The following is a 10442-nucleotide window of genomic DNA, read 5'->3' as shown; positions in this document are numbered from 1 at the left end:
CATGATTCAGGTGGATCAGTAGACAGTCTGGCATGTTATCTAGCACCATGGATATAGTGTTCTTGGCCTTAAATAGTGACTTGAAAACTTGTTCTTGGGTGATTCGAGGGTGGGTGTATGTGTGGGTATGTGGTATGAGAATATTGAAGGGAGGGGGGAGAATACCTTCTAGCAAAATATGCTGGTAGCTTGGCTACATCCTTTGGGTCTGACTGAGATAATTTACTATTTACTCTGCTTAGTGCTGGGCATTGCTTTTGACATTTTTAACAAAATTAAAGACAGTTTTGTGGTTATTCTTCACCTGGGTTTTCATTTTTACCTTGTATTTGTCTTTGATTCATTTGATCAGGATCCGGAGTTCTATGTTTAATTTAATAAGAGCATTTTGGTATCTTGATTTATTTTTATGTGCAATAATTTTAGAATGCCAACATGGTTTAAATGTGCTCTAGTGAAGAGATGGAACAAACAATGATGTTCTGGCAAATGTTTGTTTGTGTCTTTCGGCTTTTCCCAGTTAGGGGTCGCCACAGCGGAACTCCGGTCCGCTAATGATTGGCAGTAGAGTTTTACGTGCTGGCTTGCTGGGCCTAATGCACAACCTTCAATGAAGAAACGCCCGTTCACCCGTTCATGCATGTTGCCACACAGAAGATGCTCTAACTGAGAATTGAATGGGCAACGTCTAACTGTGAGGCGACAACGCTACAGCAGCACCACCACCGCAGTAATGATGTTCTGGCAAATAATTACAATAAATAAAAATAAAATAATAAATTTAGGCCTCCATTTGCATATTTAGTGACTCTGAGCAAGTCACTTAGTCACTGCTCCCAAGTTTCCAGAAAATACGCAGTTGTATTCATTGGAATTACTCATTTAATAATAATAATAGTAATAATAATAATAATATCTAATACCACTCCATTATATATTTTTAAGGAATGTTTTTTTTTTGACAGTTCTCCTGTCTCACAGGTGTTGTGTTTTCTTTATTTTAATATATGTACATTTTGCCCTAATACCGAATGCTTTAAGCTGTTGTGTGGGACTCCAGCTCACCTAGATTTTATCCAGTCCCATTATATCATGACAAGTATAAAAGGAAATAAAGCCTTCAAAACTTTAGTTTATTTATTTTAATTAATTTATTTTTGTTTAATAATTCAGTTAACTAGCAAGGGAAATTCATTACATAGAGAGAAGACACAAAATAGCAAGTCAGGAAGTCCAGACACATCAAAATTCTGTTCCAATTCCGGCTAATTAACAAGGGGCACACATTTTAATAATTGCAAAATTACTTCAGTCAAGTTTCTCTAAGATAACCCACATATATAGTTGACTAAAGTGTCTGGAGAGGGGCACGGTCATACAAATACACTAAAAGTTAAATATTTGAGTTAATATTATGAAAATTAGTGTGACAAGTCTTTCCAGCGTTTGACTGAAGGATAGACATCTCCCTACAACTAAATGGTTCATATAATTGTAATAATACCCATTTGATAAACAGGTAAGCCCACTGGATGCACAATCCTTTTTAAAGGGTAACCCAGGAGCAATGATGTACATGCAGTATCAAATAGGCAAATGGGCGATATACAAACCAATTAAAATGTACACATTGAGAAACAAAAAAAGCACTAAATAATTCCGTACAGAAGTTGTGTAGTTATTTTTTTCATATAATAGCTGTCTAGGAAAGGGAGAACTGTGTCGCAAGGTACAACTCAACCACACAAAGGCCAGTCAGATTTAATTTAATAAGAAAACACAAAATATTAACTCATACCCAGAACAGTCATGAAATAAATCAAGCAGAAAGTTAATAACTGGCACAAAAAGAGTTTATAAATGATAAAACAGTAGATGATTATATGTCCACCTTTATAGGTACTGTAGAAAAAGTGAAGAAAAAACATTCTGCAAATGGAATTTGCTAATACTAGTCTTTTTAGTTTTCACAAGAATCATTAAATATCATAAATGAGCCATTTACATCCAGGACATAGCTCATGGCTTCAGTAAGAAACTAACTTTATAGGTTCAAAGGTTCATACATGTTTACTAGGTTAACACCCACAAGGGGGATTTTAAGCCTAGCCATGCATGTGTGCCTTTTGTGAAGGTTGGGAGCCAGGCTGGCAACTCAACACCATAAAGCTCCACTGCCAATCAGTCTGCGGACTGGTGATCCACTGTGGTGACCCCTAACAGAGAAAAGCCAAAAGTCTTTTTTCTTTTTTTCATGCATCCCAAATTTCTGACAAGTTCTGATACCTTTGATAAGTGTAAGCATAGACCTGAGAGATGAACCATTTACAGGTTACCTGTGTCCATTAGAGACATAGGTGCCAAACTGGGGATGAATTTACAGTTTCCCCTCCAATTGTCTAAGTTGCGCTTGAATTGGGTTAAGGAGAAACTCTGCTTCACATGGATGGGGAGCCTGTTCCATAGATGGGGTAGTCTCTGGGATACATGCCTATCTCTCCAGCAGGTCCTATTTATATTACAGGCAAGGTTTAAGTCTTTAGAATGGGTAATTCTGGTGCTTTTTATTTTGTGGATATGCAGGAGGTTCATCAGAGTGGGGTGTGACAATGCCCTGTATGCCAGGCATAGATTTTCATTCAAAAGCCTGTAGGAGACAGAATACAGGGACAGGGCCCTGAGGCAGTCTGCATAAGAAATTTTACTTCCACCCTGTATTCTTTTAGTGAGGAACCTCTGTGGACATTCCAATTGTTGGATATGCCTGATTATGTGCATACCAAAGGGGGCATTGTACTCAATTATAGGTCTGATGAATGTGGAATACACTGGAACAATGGCTTCTTTGGACTTAGATGCCATACATTTGTCTAAGTTGCGCAACATGGAATGATTTCCTCACCACTGTAGACACAAGATGGTCAAAGGCTAGATTACTATCTATGTGGGTATCTAAGTCCCTAACTACTGGGCCAACTCTAAGGGGTGTGTTATCAATATGATAGTTACCAGGGATGGATGACTTCCCAAAGGATACTATTATGCATTTCCTGGCTTTAGTTTTAGTCCATGACTCTGACACCAGTCGTTTGTCTGTGTCAGCCCCTCCTGGAGAACCTTTGTGTCAGTGTGAGATTCAATGACAGCTCCTAATTTGTAATCATCTGCAAATTTAGTCAGCCAGAGAGCACTGACATTTGCCTTGACTTCTGAGAAGTAAATGCCAAAAAGGAGCAGTCCAAGGACTGATCCCTGAAGGACTCCACTTGTGACTGGTCTCTTTGTAGAGGTAGACTCCCAATACTAACTTCCTGGGTCCTGTCTGTGAGCCATTTGGATATCCACCGCATGACATACAGGTTTGTACCTATCCTCTTGAGTTTAACAATGCCTGAGTGGGGTATTGTGTCAAATGCCTTGGCCAAATAAATGTAGGCAGTGTGAACGATTTTACCCTCATCCACTGCTTTAATGATCTTCTTAAAGAAGTCCACCAGGATGAGTAAGCATGATCTGCCCTTGACGAAACCAAACTGGTTTGGGTCCAGTGTCTGGAGGTTTACTATATCTCTTTTGATCCTCTCCATGATAATTCTTTCCATGACTTTACATACAAGACTAGTGAGACTTATGGGTGTGTAGTTTCCAGGGTCTGTAGATGGCCACCTTTGTGCAGAGAGATGACTGTTGCTGTTCTTTATTCATGAGGCATGAAGTCTGTTTGGAGGCTACAGTTAAATAGTAATTCCAGAGGCTCTGATACTGCATGTTTCATGCTATTGAGAAGACATCCTGGGATATTGTCTGTGCCCATTGAAGCAGTGTTCTTGCCCTTAGAGATGGGATTGAAGACCTGTTCCCTAGAGATAGTACTCTAGAACTCACCATTGTCTAAATCTCAAACATCTAGGATGGCTAGAACTGCAAAACCAGCTAGAATTTCAATAACTCACCATCACCCACAAGATTTTGTACCATCCTAGTAATACTCCTATTCTCAGTAGCCACAGCTCCCCCTACACAAATCTTACTACCCTTCGCTCAGCAAATAAATTACTGGTTACCGTCCAGAAATCCCACAACAAGGCACAAATTCTGTGGGGAAGATTTGGAACAGGCTTCCCAGCAAACTTGCATCTCTGTCATCATTACCACTCTTCAAAAAGCAACTAAAAATCTTCCTAAAGACACAATGGCTATGCCCATGTACTAACCCTGACTAACACCCCCCCCAATACAACATTATTGTATACCTCTCACCCAAAACCCATAATGTGGGATTAGTAATCCTTCCCTTACTCCCTTTTTAGTCTCCTATTCCCAGGGAACTATCACTGAGTATGTGCTTTGCAACATTCATTCTGCTGTGAGCACAAGACTTCCACCTTGTATATAGACCAACTATCCTTTTACTATGAGTGTAATATTTGTTTAAGTGTATATATCAAAACTTTCTTGTTTTTTAGAGTGATAAGACAACCTGAATACTTCATTTCAATCTGTACTTTCCTTCCTAACGTACTTTATGTTGAATGTCAAACCGTTTACCATGTAAATAGTACTGTATTGCTTTGTTAAACTCTGTACTCACTTTCTGTAAAATTAAGTTCTGATGAAAATCTTCATGAATAATGTATTGAAATATTTTTAAGTTTTTGCTGTCCTGTATTATTAGCTTAATGTAGAGCTTATCTCCCCGGGCCTTTACTGAAAATGGACATGTATCCAGTTGGACTAGCCCGGTCAACAAATGTAAAATAAATAAATAAAATAGAATAGTAGGGGTGTTATATTTGGTGGTATTTCCTGAGGGAAGGTTGAGGGTGGGAGAGGGGTAAAGTTGAAGCTGAATTTATCAGGTAGGAGGTTTGCTATATCTTCCCACTCTGCACACAATTGTCCATTGCCTTTGAGGTTGTGGACATAAGCTAAAGAATACTTTGTGCTTGTCCTTGGCCTGGTCCAGTCAAAAGAATCTTTAAAATAGTCATCACAACAAAAATAACATAAGTTAGAAGTGTGTACGATGAAAGAAACTGAAAAATCACTATCAGGTTTTACTGGGTTTGCTTTGAATAATCTCTTATTTAATTGTCACGCAATTATTCAACACCAAAACATATAAAACATTAGGAGCTTCTACTTAAAGCAGCAATACAGTCAAAGTCACAAAACACAAGATTTTTTTGTAAAGTAACAATCACATTCTTTTCTGAACCATCTATATATGTATACATGTATGTATTATATATATATATATATATATATATATATATATATATATATATATATATATATATATTTATATTTATAGAGGGTTCTTATCAGTTCGTTGAAACTTCAGCAGTTCGAACACCATATGCTCGAACTGTGAAGTTTGAAAACTGATTATCGAGAAGCTGCGAAACACCGAATTCATTCCTAGGGAAAGAATTCAGTGGGCCGTTCATGTGGCTTTGCTATTTTCAGCCCTGTGGTGGAAAGTTATGGGTCGGGTTCAGGTATATGTACGATTGTGCAGACGTTAGGGTTAGGGTGCAGGTTAGGTGAGTTAGGGTTAGGGAACAGGTGAGGTGGGTGTGCAATAGTGACAGACTTTAGGGTTAGGGCGAGATAGGTGAGTTAGGGTTAGGGCGCGGGTCAGGTGAGTGTGCGATAGTGACGGACCTTAGAGTTGGGGTTTAGGTTAAGGTAAGTGGATAGATAGTAGTGTATGTACAGTTTACTGTAGGGTTAGATGTAGGATTTTAAGTGCATGTGTGTGGATTGCTGTTTTTTTGGTGTGCTTGTGTTGTGTGTGTGTTTCTTCCCTGGGAAAAAATCGCTGTTCTAAGCCTTCGATGGTTTTGCACTTCGAGGTTAGAAGTTCGAACATATGGTGTTAGAACTTCTGCCGTTTCGTCGAAGTGATATAGGCCCTATATATATATATATATATATATATATATATATATATATATATATAGGTGTACTTTACAAGATCAAAATGCCAGTAGACCAACTTTCAAAATACTGAGACCATAACACCAAACTAAATCGCCGACTATCACAACAACAGTGTAAAATTATGACATACCACTCACGTAATTCAATAACAAAAGCAACAACACATGCTGTCTAAATACTACCCTTTCACTTTAAATGTCCATAATAGGTACCTAACTGTCCCCTTCACCCCATCCACCAACCAATACCCTCGTACTGATAAAAATTCCCACTGAATATTCATGGAGAATTCTCAAGTAAATAATACACATTTTACTTTTTTAATGTTTATATTTTTACAGGGGGGCTGTGCTCCCTTGCACCCCAATGGGCAGCTGCTGCACCCCCCCAACCTCCTGCAAATTAAATATACCAACTCCGACATTGCACTACAGTGTGCAAGTTAGCAAAATTCCTGTTCCACTCAGCTCAGGTCAGCAAAAGTCAGCATTTTCACTGTTCAGTCTTGTGAAAAACAGTAAAGTGAAGTTTTTGTCATATAAAACGTTGACATTGTCATCTTGGCATTTTGAAAGTCGGTCTAATGGCATTTTGATCTTAGACCTACAGTGTATACATATATATATATATATATATATATATATATATATATATATATATATATATATATATAGATAGATAGATAGATACATAGATATAGACATAGCTATACTGTGAAATATTGAAGTACAAATATATTGGACAGCAAAACAATGATCCAAAAGGATCATAACTCAAAACAACAACAAAAAAAACTCTTGCAAGCACCTTGCACCATCCACACATCCTGCTAATTATATAAACCAACTCCAAGATTGCACAACAGCATGAAAAAAGAACAAATTCCCACTCTCCACTTTTATACAACTTCCTACAAAGTAATACTGTCAGAAGTGATCAAATGAGTATTCAAATAATTTCTGCTAGTGGTACAAATGTCAGATATTTTAAACGTTTGATTATAGATGCCCTTTGGATGACATGTTAAACAAAGGTCTCATCCGCTTGAGTTGGTGGTAGTTCAGGTAGATGTAAAAGATTCCTCAGCACCTGTTGAAAAGGGAAGGAGAAGTTCCCCATTGCCTTGTCAAATTTGCCCTATAAATGTAAAATACCACCTCAGGTACCCCCTGAAAAGAGGCTACTAGCCTACTGAGACTAACCCAGCCAACAAAGAATAAATGAAAATAAAATAGAGTGTTACTGTATATGTATATATATATATATATATATATATATATATATAATGTGTGTGTGTGTTACTGTATATATATATGTGTATGTATATATATATCTATATATATATATATATATATATATATATATGTATATATATATAATATATATATTAGTAAACAAACCACCCAAATGCAAAGATGAAATGAAGTAAACAAAATCACCCAACGAAGGAACGTAGGAGCATAAAACACCACTAACGAACGTTTCAATGGTAGTAGCAGAATACTAGAAGCTGTATGATGACTTCAACAATCCAATGCAGAAAAAACCATTCGGTTCTAACACAAAAACATTTATTGGTGTGAGCACTTTCACGGCAATTAGAAGCCGCTTCTTCAGACAAACAACAGTGCGCTACTGAAGCGCCAAATTTAAAAACAATACATGAGTCTCCTCCAATGAACAACTCTACAATATTTAAGGTGCTAGTGCTCACTAATTAAAACTACAATATGTATCTAAGCAATAATACATAATTGACAGCAATAAAAACTAAAACTATAATGCTTAAAACTATTTGATGTACACAAACTAGTATATAAAAATAAATATAAATATATGTACATCCCAAATAAAGACTCATAGATGCATGTAAAGCTGAAAATGGATAACCAAAGCTAAATGGGGGAGAGGAATCAATCTCAAGGGTCTGCCTACTAAGTGTGGCTGAATGTACATGATAAAAATATATATGTGAATATATGTACATCCCAAATGAAGACTCATGGATGCAAATTAAACTAAAGAAACTAAAGATAGATGACCAAAGCTAAATAGGGGCAAAAAAATCTATCTCAAGGGTCTGCCTTTTAAATGTGGCTTAATGGATAGAACTTCGTTCAACCCTTTCTCCCTGTGAGCAGCCAACCTACAGATCCATTTCAATTCTGCTTGCTCCATGAGGTTCACTATATCCCCTAATCTAGCACTGGCATTTATGACCTGAAGTACTTGAAATAAAAATGTATGTGTACCCCCCTCCCTAAGAGTGTGTTTCGCTATGGCACTGTATTCATGTCCTCTGGCTAGACAATACCCATGGTCTCGTATTCTCTCTCTGAGGGTCCTGTTCGTTTTTCCTACATAGAAAGAAAAACACTGAATACAATGAGCCACATTCTTTGTGGTGCAATCACTGTTGCAATTGAGTGTCCATAGGTGGCCTGAAGTGGGATGTCTAAAATAATGAGATTCATCAATGAACTTACATTGTTGACACTTCCCACATTTACTTGTTCTTTCTAATCCTGTCCTGACCACAGGTGCCATTGCTCTTGTTCCACATAATAATCTCTTGAGACTATACATATTGCTAAAAACAAAAGATGGACTCTGTCCTACTATTCTAGTTATATTTTCATCCGCTGTAAGTATATTCCAATGCTTCCTAACAAAACATTGAATGCTACTGGTACCTCGACCAAATGGTATTACAAACCCCATGGATCTAGAATCTGTAGAATCAACAGACTCACTGCTTATATTTTGTTCTGCTGAATAAAAAGGTTTTGCTCTACTCATCCTAAGATTATGCATTTCTCTATATGCATTATGGATCTCTTCCTCAGTGTAACCACGTGTAAGGAGTCCTTCATGTAGGCTCTCCAACCCCTCCTGATAATCCTCTGTTCTAGTAGAGAGTCTGGAAACACGCATCGCCTGACCCTTGATTATGTTGTTGAAGATATGCGAATGATGCATACTTTCCCGATGGAGAAAGGATGATCTATAACAAGGCTTACGATGTATTTTAGTATTGATCACATTATCTACCTTAAATATGGTGACATCTAAAAAATCAATACTTATAACATCATAGTTCATGGTAAATTTTAGAAAAGAGCTACTAGAGTTCAATCTTTGATGAAATGTTAACAGTTCTTCAACCGTTCCCTCCCAAAGAAAAAGGAGATCGTCTACAAACCTTTTGTAGAAAAGAATATGCAAATCATGAATAATGAATGTCTCCTCAAAGGTCGCCATGACTAAATTGGCATAGCTGTTAGCACAGCTAGTGCCCATGGCGACCCCTTTTACCTGTTTGTAACAGGTTCGGCCATATAGAAAGATGTTGTTCTCTAAGACGGTCTCCATCAACAGGGACAAGAACTCAACTTTGCTACTATTGAAGTTTGAATTTTTGAATAAATATGACTGTAAGGACTGTACACCTTCACCGTTCGGGATACAGGTGAACAGTGAAGTGACGTCCATAGTCACAAATATCATGGAGTCAATTCTAGCTGAATCAAATGTTGATACTTTTGTGTATAACTCTCTTAGAAGGTGCTCAGTATCTTGTAAAATACAATTGGATGACTTCACAACATGTTTGAGTTCATGATCTAAGAACATAGAAATAGGCTCTGTGAGCCAACCAGAGCCTGCCACAATGGGTCTAAATTCTGGCTGATGGATATTTTTGTGTATTTTCGGAAGTCCTGAAATGGTGGGAATTAATGGGTGTTCTACCTGCATGAATCTAAACACATCCTCTGTTATATATCCAGCTAATTTACATTCTGTCAATACTTGATTTATACTCCCTTTCATGTGTGTTACTATATCTACAGATGTCAGCTCATATGCTTCATTACTAAGCATGTTCAGCATTTTCATGTTGTAATAGGAGGTATCTAAGACAACAATAGAACCGCCCTTGTCAGCAGGCCGTATTATTATGCTACTATTATTCTAAGACTAAGTCTCAGGACTTCCAAAAATACACAAAAATATCCATAGCATAGTATCTAGGTCCAAAGAGGTCATTATCACCCTGTACTCCACCCTTATCAGACTAATCACAGAGTACAGTGCTCCCTTTGGTATGTGCCTGACCAGGCATATACAGCAACTAGAGCGACCTCAGCGCAACTAGTATTTTTACAGGAAACACACCTTACACAGGAAGACATAAATAAAATAAACAATAAAAATTATACAATACTAGTAAGTTCCACCTATAATCAGAAGCGAAGGGGAGTAGTAATTTTGTGGAAAAACACTACTTTAATGCCTAAAATCATAAATACGTTCCATGACAACTCAGGAATGTTTTGTCTAGTGACAATATCTATCAATGAAATATGTACATTAGTGAATATTTATTGGATACCAGGACTAGGTGTTAGAGTGGCCAAACAACACTTAGAAGACATTGTACAATATACCAAAGGCAATTTAATCGTAGCTGGAGATTTCAGTTGCATTATAAAAGA

Source organism: Protopterus annectens, chromosome 7.part1 (genome assembly GCF_019279795.1).
Source record: "Protopterus annectens isolate FY-2018-M chromosome 7.part1, PAN1.0, whole genome shotgun sequence".
In the NCBI taxonomy this organism is placed as follows: Eukaryota; Metazoa; Chordata; order Ceratodontiformes; family Protopteridae; genus Protopterus; species Protopterus annectens.
This window is presented reverse-complemented; position numbering follows the sequence as displayed.